This window comes from Podarcis bocagei (genome assembly GCF_964188305.1).
Source record: "Podarcis bocagei genome assembly, chromosome: 3".
Lineage (NCBI taxonomy): Eukaryota > Metazoa > Chordata > Lepidosauria > Squamata > Lacertidae > Podarcis > Podarcis bocagei.
The window spans coordinates 49,194,198-49,206,020 of record NC_138127.1 but is presented as its reverse complement, the minus strand read 5'-3'; the positions used below and the strand labels follow the sequence as shown (position 1 = coordinate 49,206,020).

Below are 11,823 nucleotides of genomic sequence, written 5' to 3'. Positions count from 1 at the left end.
AATGCGGGAGGTGGGGGAACACTGGATCTAGGCACATCAAAGAAGCATTTCAGTTAAATGCGTTGTAAACAAGGGTTGCCATATTTCAAAAACCAGGACACCCTGAAAGATGTTCTTTTAGGAAGCCCTATGTAAACTTTGTATGAGGTTGGCAAAAAAAGAACTCCACAGCGCCATCTGCGTCACAGTGTTATAGTGCATAAACAACGTATATACAGAACTTTTTGTTTGCCAATGTAGCTGGGTCTACAGATTTTGGGAGCTTGCCTCAAATGATTAAAATCTAGGCCTAACAACAATTAAAATCTGCACACCTTCAGACATCACTAGTACTAGTGCTAGGGCTGGCCCAATGCATTTTGCTGTCTGAAACATCACCTCCTGTTCCATGCGCAGAAGCTGACCAGACTGGCAGCTGAATCTGCCAATTGGTCAGTGTGTGGGGTTCACCTAATGAGCCCCGTCAGTAGAAGCCCTGAGCAAGGACTTCTGCTTGTGCAATGAGGCTTCTCTTCCCTCCTCTCCCTTAGTGCCCCAAAATTAGCTCAAGGGGAGTGTCAGCAGAACCCTCAGACCAGCAAATGGGGTAAAGAGATGGGAGGGGGAATCAATCTATATCATATAGTTGGGAAAGGTTCAGAAATGGATGACCAAAACGATCAAGGGAATGGAGCTTTCTTCCGCTATGAAGAAAAGTTGCAGCATTCAGGAGGAAAGGCAAGTACAAGGTGAGAAGACAGAAGTTTATAAAATTATGCATGGCATGGAGTAAGTGACTAGAGAAATATTTTCCCCTTTCATAACACTAGAACTTGTGGACATCCAACGAAGCAGAGTGTTGGAAGATCCAGGGCAGATAAAAGAAAGGACTTCACCACACAGCACAGAGTCAAAGGATGGTACCTGTTCCTTCAAGCAGCAGTGAAGTCCACCAGCCTGGGAGGGAGCAAATCCTATCAACTCTGAATGATAGGATTCTCAGGGTCACAGTTCATTTATTAGCCATTTGACAATAGTTATCTACTTTTTCTACATATACTCTATTTTTGTAAGGAAAATGGTCATCATGTTGTAATATCAACTTCATGCCTGGTGACAGAACAGCAGGCAAGCGAGCAGGTAAGGGAGGTGATAAGTGAGTCCAGGCAGGCTGCTGAGGAAGGAGAGGCATTTAAAGGAGAGCAGAAGGAACTTCACAGAGTGGTTTTCCATTAAATGGTGCTGGAGTGGTGTTTAAAGGAAGGTGGGAAGCAATTTGGCAAAGTGCTCTATGTAGTGATGCTTAAGGAGGGTGGGAGAACATACACAGGGGAATCATAGCTATGTTATAACATTACACTATATACAAAGTCAGAACAGTTTCTTTCAAGCTCCTTTGGATGCTTGCTGTTCAATTTCATCAAAATTATCTTGTGTTTGATACAAACTGCAATAGCTGTAAATATTTCCACATATGCTCCATGAAATTTGCAAACCTTGGAATGCCTTGCTAACTTTGCGAAATTGGTCTGGCAGATACGTTCAAAGGTGAAGCATGAAAATAAGCTCAAATTCTTGTGGGAAGGTTTATTTTAGCAGAGTTAAACAATCCCCTTTATAAATTTATGCAGCAATCAGCTTGTTGCTGACTCGTCTGAGTTCTACTAATAAAGATGCCTTCTTGGTTAAAAATCCTTTTGAATCCCTCTTAAAGAATACACACACAAATGTGATTCATGTTAATATAAAACTATTTTACTCTCAGATTCATTCAGGTTTACAGAACTGTACCTGAAGGCAGGCTTAGGTTACATAACAAGCAAATAAACGATACCAGAGGCAAGTTGGTCCTGAGGTGACAGCAACTCAGCAGTTATCTTTCAAAACTACCAGCAACCGACAAACGGGTTGTCACAGCAACTGGTTAGAACATGGAGGCCGTTAGCCCTCTGTCGGAATGTTGCACTTGACTGCACCTTTACATCCCACAATTCTTTCTTTTTCTTCAGAAGATTTTCAGCCTATCATCTAGTATCTCCTTTTTCCATTTCATTGCAGTATGGCTGAGGGTTTCAACAATGTAAGCATAATTTCTGCTAATAACTGCATTAGCTTTGGTTTGAGCCTCCCATCTTGTGTCTGATACGTGTTTAGGAACTTTTGACTCAAGAGACAAGAATTTTTTTAGCACTGCCCAACTTTCTATAAAAGCTGAGGAAAATCAATAAAGCTCATTTATTGTGTGTGTGTGTGTGTGTGTGTGTGTTTGTTTGTTTGTGTGTGTGTGTAAATCACTGCATCCAGGGCACGAGTCAACTGTGTTACGTCCAACTAGATTTAGGGAATGTCCAGCCATGGAATAAACTTTGCTAACTTGTTCCTTTCCAGAATGTTTTTGTTGACTGCTGTCATACTTTCCAGCCATATTTGCTCCATTGCCATATGGTTTTCCTCTACATTTACTGACATCTGTTTCAAGGTCACTGAAGCAGCTCAGTCATACTTTCACCAGTGTGATCTTTCAGTTAAAAGAAAACCTCAGAAACTATTCAACTGGTAATCCATCACTAGGAGAAATATATCTAACAAGTCAGTTGATCAACACAGGAAACATCAGGAGTTGAATCGACTGATAAACTAAAATAACTTGCCTGTTTGATGTTGCTCAGTATTGCTTCTCAAATTGTATCAGCCATCAACTAGATAACGTTTTCACATATGGTTTTGGATAAGTTGACCAGAACCTTTACTTTCATACTGATTTTTGTGAGCACACAGGAAGGGATCCAATGTTTCATCATTTCCCTTGGAGAGAGAAGCTTGGCATCTTAACACTACAATTGCATAGGCCAACCGTAGACTGCTTGAAATATTCAACTGTGTCATTACCCTCTTATATCTTGCATAAACTTAGATCTGGAAACTTCAGATAGAGACATTCCTCTTCTCTGGGAATCACTTTATAGAAATGCTAAGCACAATTATTTCAAGTGTTTAAGACTAACAGCAACTTCCAAAGTTTTGTAATTAAAGGAATGGGTACCACTTCATTTGCTATTCCTCTGTGTTAATTTTGAGAGCTGCATAGAATTTATTAGCAAATATATTAAAATAATACAGCACAGATTACAATCTGGAAAAAGAGGGGAACTAATTTTTCTGAGACCTTTTGTCTGTGATTTTTGTCTAATCAGTGAAGATTATATGTATTCATGATTAAATCAATAGCTCTAAAATTGAAAAGAGCTCAACAACTGAGAATAGCAGTGTAAATCACAGCAGAGGCTATTTCATTTCATGGTGAAAAACAGTAAAAATCTATGTCAAAGTTTAATACAGAATAGATCATGATATATTTATGTGGAATGAAAAGCAAAGAAATCATTTGAAATATTTGTCTTATTGGGAGTATAATTAGGAAAGAAAATTGGATCACTGGAAGATGTTTAGAAAAGGTAAGTGCAAAATGCATTTTTAAAAAATGAACAAATGAATGAGTCTGAGATAAAGGGCAGAATTTAGGATTTATCATTAGCTTAGATTTGGAGCAGAATCCTATTCTTTCCTAATACCACCATAGGAAAGGACACTGTAAGATTCAGGAAAATTGAGATCAAGTGATCTAAGCATGATCTGTTAGCATGAGCATGAGTCAGTATGTTGTCCTGAGGCAGCTAATTGGAAGCTGTGTTGCATCAACACCAGACAATTATAAGTATGCAGCCATGCCAGCCTATTAACATAGCTACTTAGAACCAAGTTTTAAAAATGAGCAGGGAAAGAGGCAAATTATTCATTATCCTCAGATGGAGATGACAACTTGTGCTTACAAAAAGCATGGATCGGAAGTAAAAGCATACCATATCCATTGCTTAGTTCCACAGAGCCCCCGATTTTACCATTCACTTACTGGCTATAAGACAGGAGTGCAACTAGCCCAGAAATCAAGCACAGTACAACGGAGGGCAGACATAAGCTGCAACAAAGCATTACAGCTCATTCCCCATGACTTTGGACTCCCATGCCTGAGGAGCAATAATTATTCAAGAGCAGAGGAAGAAAGCCGGGACTGGAAACAAATGAAAGAGCACAAAATGCTTGGCAGAAGCAGAATGCTTGCAAAAACAATAACATCTGACCAAGGAAAACAGAGCACCACAGAATATTTGAAGTGAGCCATACCCACCAATGGAGCACATGAAACTCAGAGTGGTGGGGGAGGGGACTGTGAGCTTTCTCCTTTAGAAATTAAGTCAACAGGATGAAAACAAGAAGTGCAAGAGAGAAACGGACATGTTAAGTGCCCTGATATAAACTCTCAGGACTGTGGGTTCGTCCCCACATTGCAGGGGCTTGGACTAGATGACCCTTCTGATCCCTTCCAACTCTACAATCCTATGATTCTATGAAAGTGAGGACTACAATATCATAATCATAGCATATTAAGCTAGCCAATATATTCAACCATCCCCATTTATATATCACTTACTATTCACAGATCTTGGATTTACATTGAAAATTCAAAAACATTATCAACATATACAGACATATAAGAAGCACAATTTCAGATGATTTGCCTTAAGAAAAATCAAAACACATAAACACACAACAACCCCAACAACTATATTAAAAAGCATCATGTCTGAATAAGGCATATACTTCTTTCAAAAGCAGCTTTATACACCCATTTTTGACTAACATGCAAAACTTTTGAATCCACAGGTGCCCTGTCCTGTTCAATGGCATTAATAGATAATGTTTTGTAAAAATGAAGAATTTTCTCTTACACAAAATACAATGTGAAGTTCCTCTGTGTGCAAGACCACAAATCACATGGTGTATCTTATCATAACCTGTCCTACAATATTACGGTGATGATGTACTTGTGAAGATCAACTGTGTTTGGACAAGGCAAGTAGATAAATAGGTACTGCTGCGGCGGGAAGGTAAACTGCATTTCCGTGTGCTCTGGTTTCCGTCACACTGTTACGCCAGAAGTGGTTTAGTCCTGCTGGCCACAAGACCCGGAAAGCTGTCTGTGGACAAACGCTGGCTCCGTCAGTCTGAAGTGAGATGAGTGCCGCATCCCATAGTCACTTTTGACTGGACTTAACCATCCAAGGGTCCTTTACGTTTACCTTTAGCTAGATGCCATCACTCCCATGGTGCTGTTCATCTCAGTAATTAAATATGTTGGGTCTGATAACAACATTCTATCTGTATGGGTTTGCAAATAAGTGCTGCCAGGATAGAAGCACATAGAACTCCCATGTACTATGATTCTATACTCTCTCTTGAAAGACTTTATTTTCATTTCTATGTCTCTGGCTGTACATTTCCTCTTGACATGTCATCTCACCTTGTTCTATTTTCTTATTATCTATTTCCTCTGATTAGATAAACGGAAGATATTTCTCTCTTCTCCCCCAAGTCATTTATGCTGCACTTCTGTTGGCCTTGAGAAGATGTCCTAGGAGCCATAAGACAGAGGTTGACTTTCAGAGAATGTGAACTGACCTCATGGGGCCCCTCCCTATCACTGTAGGGACCTTTTCAGGGACCCTTGCCCTCCTGATGTCAAAGCTTCAGTGGTGTCAGAGGCAAAAAGGAACTGAGCAGGCCAGGGATGGGTCAGGGGAAGAAGTGGACCAAAAGAATTAATAGCCTTCCCATGCTCCAGTGACAAAGCTTAGTGTGTGCAACCCCCGGTCTCTCTGCTTGTGTGTCAATCCCACAAGGGAACAGAACACCCAAATGGGGCTCATGTAAGACAATAATAGACAGACTGGACCATTGCAGTCACCTTTTCCACAGTGTGAGCAATGGAAAACAATGGAACACAATGGGAAAAAGAAGAAATAACCAAATGATTACAGAATCTGTTGTGTTTCCCCTTATTCTTTCAGTTGTGAACACAAGGGATGAAAGATTAAGGGTAATGTTTCTGTCACAATGTACAGCTGCAGATGTTGCTGGTAAATACAGAATGCCTTGGCTTAATTTGCCTTTCGCTTTTGTTCATTTGTGTCTCAACCTTAGTATCATTTTTCAATACAATGCTCAATTATATTTGCCCAAAGAACAGCTTTATGGATTTTTTCCATTGTCTTCACATGAAAAGCCACAATCGTTTGTGACATCAAGACAATAACTCAGCAAGAAACCAAAATACTACAATGGTTTGTTAGCTACCAATGAGCGGGAGGGAGGGAGGGAGAAGAGTTTCTCGTTTAACAACAGAGAGCAATAATCTTTTACTGAATTTTTATAAACAATATAAAGGAAGAAAATACAAGGCTGGTATGCTGCTCCACATATGATGGGATGTAGGACATTGTGATGTGACACGTACACAAGTATGTTTCTGTATGCAAGAAATGTTGAGTGCAACATGGGGTGTACACAGGACTCAGGTGAAATGATGGAATTCTCATCAAAGCTTTCCCACTACTTGAAAAGCGAATTTTGGGGCACTATACACAGGGAGAAAAGCATTAACCCATTCAGGGTGAGGACAATGTTTCATGCTCTCACTCTGAAGTGCCTTTGTGGTATCATTCAGAGGGGACCCATTGAAATTAATGGACCCAAGTTAGTCATGTCCATTAACTTCAGAGATGGATTTACTCTGATGAGCATTGGATACAACTTTATGTAGCCGGACAGATTTGAATAGCATCATGATATCACACTTGTTCTATGATTCCTGACAGGTCGAGATCAAACAGCAAAGGAGAAGAAACCCTGAAAAACTGTGTCAAAGCTGCAGCAGAGAAGGGAAAACACTGGTTGCAACTCAGAAAAGGCTTTTGAGGCACGTTTTGTATTCCTGAAAATGTTATTTCCATGCCAATAATATTCACAAGTTAAAACACAGAATAGGGTGGACAAATAAATTCAGGGTTTTGTATGTGCAAGAGAGACTCTTCATGCATACTATACATGTTGGTTCTTTTTGTTGTGATGTGGAATATAAGGAGGCTTGATGAATTCATTTTTTTCCTTATTCTGGTGTGAACCAACCACCCAGACTAATATATGGATCATCACATAGGTTACCTTTTCAGCTTTTGCACTTCTCCAAATTCTGCAATGTTATCAGCTGAAAGACACACTGAGTACATTTTAAATGTATGTTTTAAGATTGAAAAAAAAATATAGAAATGTGTATTTTGTGAAAATATAAATGCAAGCTCCCCCCCCCCACCAAAAAAAATGCAGATTAAGGTGGGAACAGCACATGACAGAAAGATGATGAATGAACACATGTGAAAGTGGCTAGAGAAAGACAGACCCATCCATCCCATTGAAAGGGGCTTCAGATTTTAATCTTGGAATCAGCTCTAGATACAACATTGCCCTGAGGCAATGTGTGCGGTTATATATGAGGCTTCATCTGCACTGTACAGATTCAGCCCAGTTTCCATGTGGTCTCAATGCATAGATAAGTAAGAATGGCTCTCCCTCTTTTCTTCCCCTTTGCCCATTGCCCTGATTTCAGATTCATGTCCAAAGCATAGGCTGTTGCCTTCTAGAAAACCCCTTGCGCTAGCCATGTCCATTTCTATAGCACCTATATAGCCACTAGCTGCATCATCGTTAGTGAGAATGGCAGAAAATTCTTCAAGACTGCATGGAAATCAGGCTGTGTGAAAGCCCAGTAACATTTTTAATTAATCCCGCCAAGCTCTCTGGTGTACGGTATTAGCAAGTCTAAATGGAAGGAGATCAACCTACTAATTACTGAAGCCTGTTAACTGTGCCTGGGCTTGTAAACCAACCTCATGCAGCCAGATGCATCTTCTGGGCAAAGGGGACATTAATTCTTTTCTTTTGGCAAGTCATGTGCAGTGGTAAAAGGAACCCAGATTGAAGTGGGAGTTCCTCTTACACTCACTGTTTTTTAATTTTTTTGGAAACGACACTCTGAGACTAGATTACCCGATTTGCTTGCTTGCCTCCAATAACAAATTCAACATTAACTAATGAGCATGTACACACTTATACCAAGGACATGCTTAAGGGTTTGTTCATTCGGGTCTTGATTAGATTTATGCAGTACATTGGGTCATTGTAGTCCATATATGCAAGAGGATTCAGATCATGCTCTCGCTCCCCACTGCCCAGCAGCCCAATACACACAATGCACAGAGATGATTGCAGGCTGTCAGAATTAACTTTCCCAGCTCTGTGAGTCTTGGCATTTTGCCTCTGGGAGATTTGCTAGATGACAGGTGGGCTGAGCTTTGGCTTGTCATGCTTGGAGCCAAGGTTGTAACTGTTAAGGAGTGTACCTTCAAGGCTGCCAAGAACTGAACTTTTTAGAACAGGACAAGGTATGATCAGCCCTCCATGATGATAGACCTTACTGTGCATGCATCAATTTCACAGTGAAGAGTGTTTATGGTGTCTAGAATCCTATGTGATGTTGCAGATGATTCACATTCCCTGATGCGGTTCGGAGTCCTGACTGCAATCCCTGCACAAGCAGCTCTTACACATTGGGAGCTCATGCGGATGATTCCAACAGACACAGGTGCTTCTTTCTGTGCTGTCGTTTTACTGGTTCCCACTGAAATAGAAAGGGCAGTCCCTCCCATATGGGAGAGTTCCATTTGTGCATTAAAGGATCTGACCCCATAAGCATTTATTAGATTGTGGTTCATGTCCTTAAAACCCAAATCCATTCTCATTCTGCATACATAGTATACAGCTATGCAGGGCACATACAGTAGAATGCTTCCCACAAAAATGAAAGGCGTTTGTTTTCCACAGGCCTCTGGGATTTGTACCTCTGTGATGACTGTGAGATGAATGTGTGATACAGAAGATTGAGTCCACTGCTGTAATGCGGTTCTACTCGATTCCTTATTATTCAGTCTAAAGAGTACAATAACACATCCCTTTGGAGTGGGGTGTGTGTGTGTGTGTGGGGGGGTGCAATTAGGCAGGTGCTGTAGCATCTGCGGAGCAAGAGGTATAAGTGTAAATACGTCGTGGTAATCATTTGGCACAAGAAAAATGGGGATGTGTTTGTAATTGCATTTGTTGATGATCAAGGAGTTTCTCCCGGAGGAGTAATTTTAGCCTTTCATGATGGAACTGAGAAAGGCAGTTTCACACAGCAAGTTCACACAGATGCTGGGAGGAAATGCACATTAAAGATCTGGTTGCAAATTCAAGACATCAGAGGGTGACTGAGCATTTCATTTCCTCATGACATGTAATTTAGAGCATCTCCTAAATAGGTCTTATTTTTCCCTTAATGTGGTTGCCAAAACGACAGCTGATCAGGTCTAGCAATCAATATGCCATTGATCTTTTTGTTTGTTTCTAGGGTGATGACCATGCTGAATTCCCTACCCCTTAAAAACCATTTAAAGCACCAGATTTTCTCCAATTAGTAGGTAGCCCAGTCCCTGACTGACAAACAGTTTGTACCCACAAGCTCCCAGGGGTTTTGTAGACTGGCTGCTGCCTTAGCATAAGATACCAGGCTGCTAATGTTTCCCCCTGAGCCCTGCCGATAAGATTTAAAAACACTGAGTTTTTGCTAATCTCTTGAATTTGTAAACCATATACAATGCTTTGCTCACACTATTTGTCTTTCATCCACATCTCTGTTCTTGTATGCATACCATGCTGTTATGTTCATCATTTAAGACCTATTTTATTAATTTTATTAATTAATTATTCATCATTTAAGACCTATTTTAAGACCTATTAAGACTGAATGCATTCAAAATGGTTAGCCATCACTGTGCAGGCAAACCGAATAGCCATCAGGAGCTATCAGTCTGAAGATCTCACCTGCTTCCTCTTCCTAGAAAGAGAGGAGGATACTCAGAGACTTTTGCCCAAGGAAGTGCTCAGATTTGATATTAGGCTTGGTGGAGGACAGCAGAAGAAACACAGAGTGAGTGAGAGTGTGGGGGAGATGCTCCCCATACAGTCATGCCACATCAACAGATATGAAACCTCTGCATTCCACACCTTGACCGCAGAGAGCAAAAAGTAAGTCGATACAATTTTTATTAAAATTGTACATTACTTGTTTTTCATGGAGTGAAGCCATCAGAAGGGCTGAGGAAGTTTTTTCAGCCTGAAAGCCACATTCTCTAGTGAGTCACACGCCAGGAAACACATGCCACTGCTCGATGAAACAATAGGCAAACACAGGCAGAACAACAGATGTGACTCTTAGCTTTGTCCAGTAGGCTACATTCCCATCAGGCAAAAATAAGACATTTCAATGCACTCTCTCTTTCTCCATCACCCTCTTTTATCATTCACACAGACAAGCTCAAAGACACATTCCCACATTCAATGAGGATGCAGAGGGTGTGGTCTGAAGAAAGGCCTGAGAGTCAGATTTGAAAGTCCACATTTGACACAGGCCAGAGGTTCCCTAGCCCACTGTGGAACAACATTGGGAAGTGTTCAAACACCACAGGTTATTTTTTTTAAAAAAGCACAGAATACATACTTCTCTGATAACATCCTTTCAAAGAAACAGTAGGGGGTAGCCTGCCTGGGCGAAGATCAAATGCAGATCCAATTCTTATCATTGAGGCACAAAAACTACATGTTATATAATGCAAGATCCCATAAAATATGAAAGAGTAGAAACAACCTTCACATTTATGCCAACAGAATTGATTTTGGGTGAGTTGAAAAATTGTTTGAAAGATCAAAGGGTCAGTGTGATTGCTGTTAGAGCTTCAGACAAAAGTGCTGGGATGTCAGCGGGAGGTTTTGGCACAGTATGTGCAGCACAACATGTCTAAATAGGATTCAGAGTACATTTTTTCGGAATAATTCCATCAGAACAGGCAGGTTGCATAGAAAGTGATTAGATTGACAAGGGTGAATAGCTTTGCTTACTGTATCCATGCCTCTTAATGGGCTATCAAATGACAGGAAATTATGACAGGAAGGCCAAGAGGGAAATTTAATTAGAAGGCCAAATAACTGTAATCTTTACACATTACTGTATTTTTATTTGCATGATGCATTTGCAGCCTCTCTTCATTGTATAATTATGCTAACAGAATCATTAGCAGCTAAATGATTCACAAGAGCAGCCCAAGCTGATGCAGCTAGTTCTTCTGTTCCATTATACACACAATTTCTGAGATCACAACAATCACAAAATTCAAGCATTTTCTAAATCATATAATGCACAAAAAACTTATTTTTTAAAAATGAAATCAAATGAAATAATCCTCTGCTAGCAGGTTATACACACGAGTAGTTTATATTTTACATCTTAGTCTAGGATGTCTTCTCAAGAAACCCTAATTGTTATGAAAAATTCCATTTGAGTAAAGCAATCAACTCACGGAATCAAGCAAGTGCTAGTGAAATGGAGCCAGATTCATAATTAAATCTATGCTATAAATCATATTTCCCTTATCTTTCTGTTGTCTTTTAGACAATGGCTGAATAAAGGAATATAGAGTTTTATGAGTTCTGGCAACTCATAAACAAAATTCAGTCTTCTGTCACTGATGATTTAACTAAGAACAAAATACTCAGCCTAGCAGAATGCGATTGAGATAAATTAATTTTCTGTCAAAACAGCTTTTGGTCATGCTTTGAGTTGTTCCAGGTTCTTTGGATTATCCTTTCGGAGAAGGCAAGGGATATAAAAGGCTTGTGACTGCAATTTGCTTATCATTATTTCTAATGCTACAATAAATAATAAGCTACAGTTATTTTAATTTAATGGGTTACTGAAAGTAGGTTGGGGAGCTGAATGAAAATGCTCAGAGGGTATGAATAATGGGTACTGATGTGGGATCAGTTTCAGTGTTGCGGTCTGAGGACATGGGCACGATGCTT

General features: G+C 40.1%; 1 long non-coding RNA gene across 1 annotated transcript; it reads left to right on the top strand.

Annotated features, from left to right (window-relative positions):
- Positions 1-1,947: 1,947 nt before the first annotated feature.
- Positions 1,948-6,898, top strand: LOC308582842. The gene is made up of 2 exons (XR_014005913.1): positions 1,948-2,059; positions 6,693-6,898. It is a non-coding gene; the product is annotated as an uncharacterized lncRNA (long non-coding RNA).
- Positions 6,899-11,823: the final 4,925 nt, after the last annotated feature.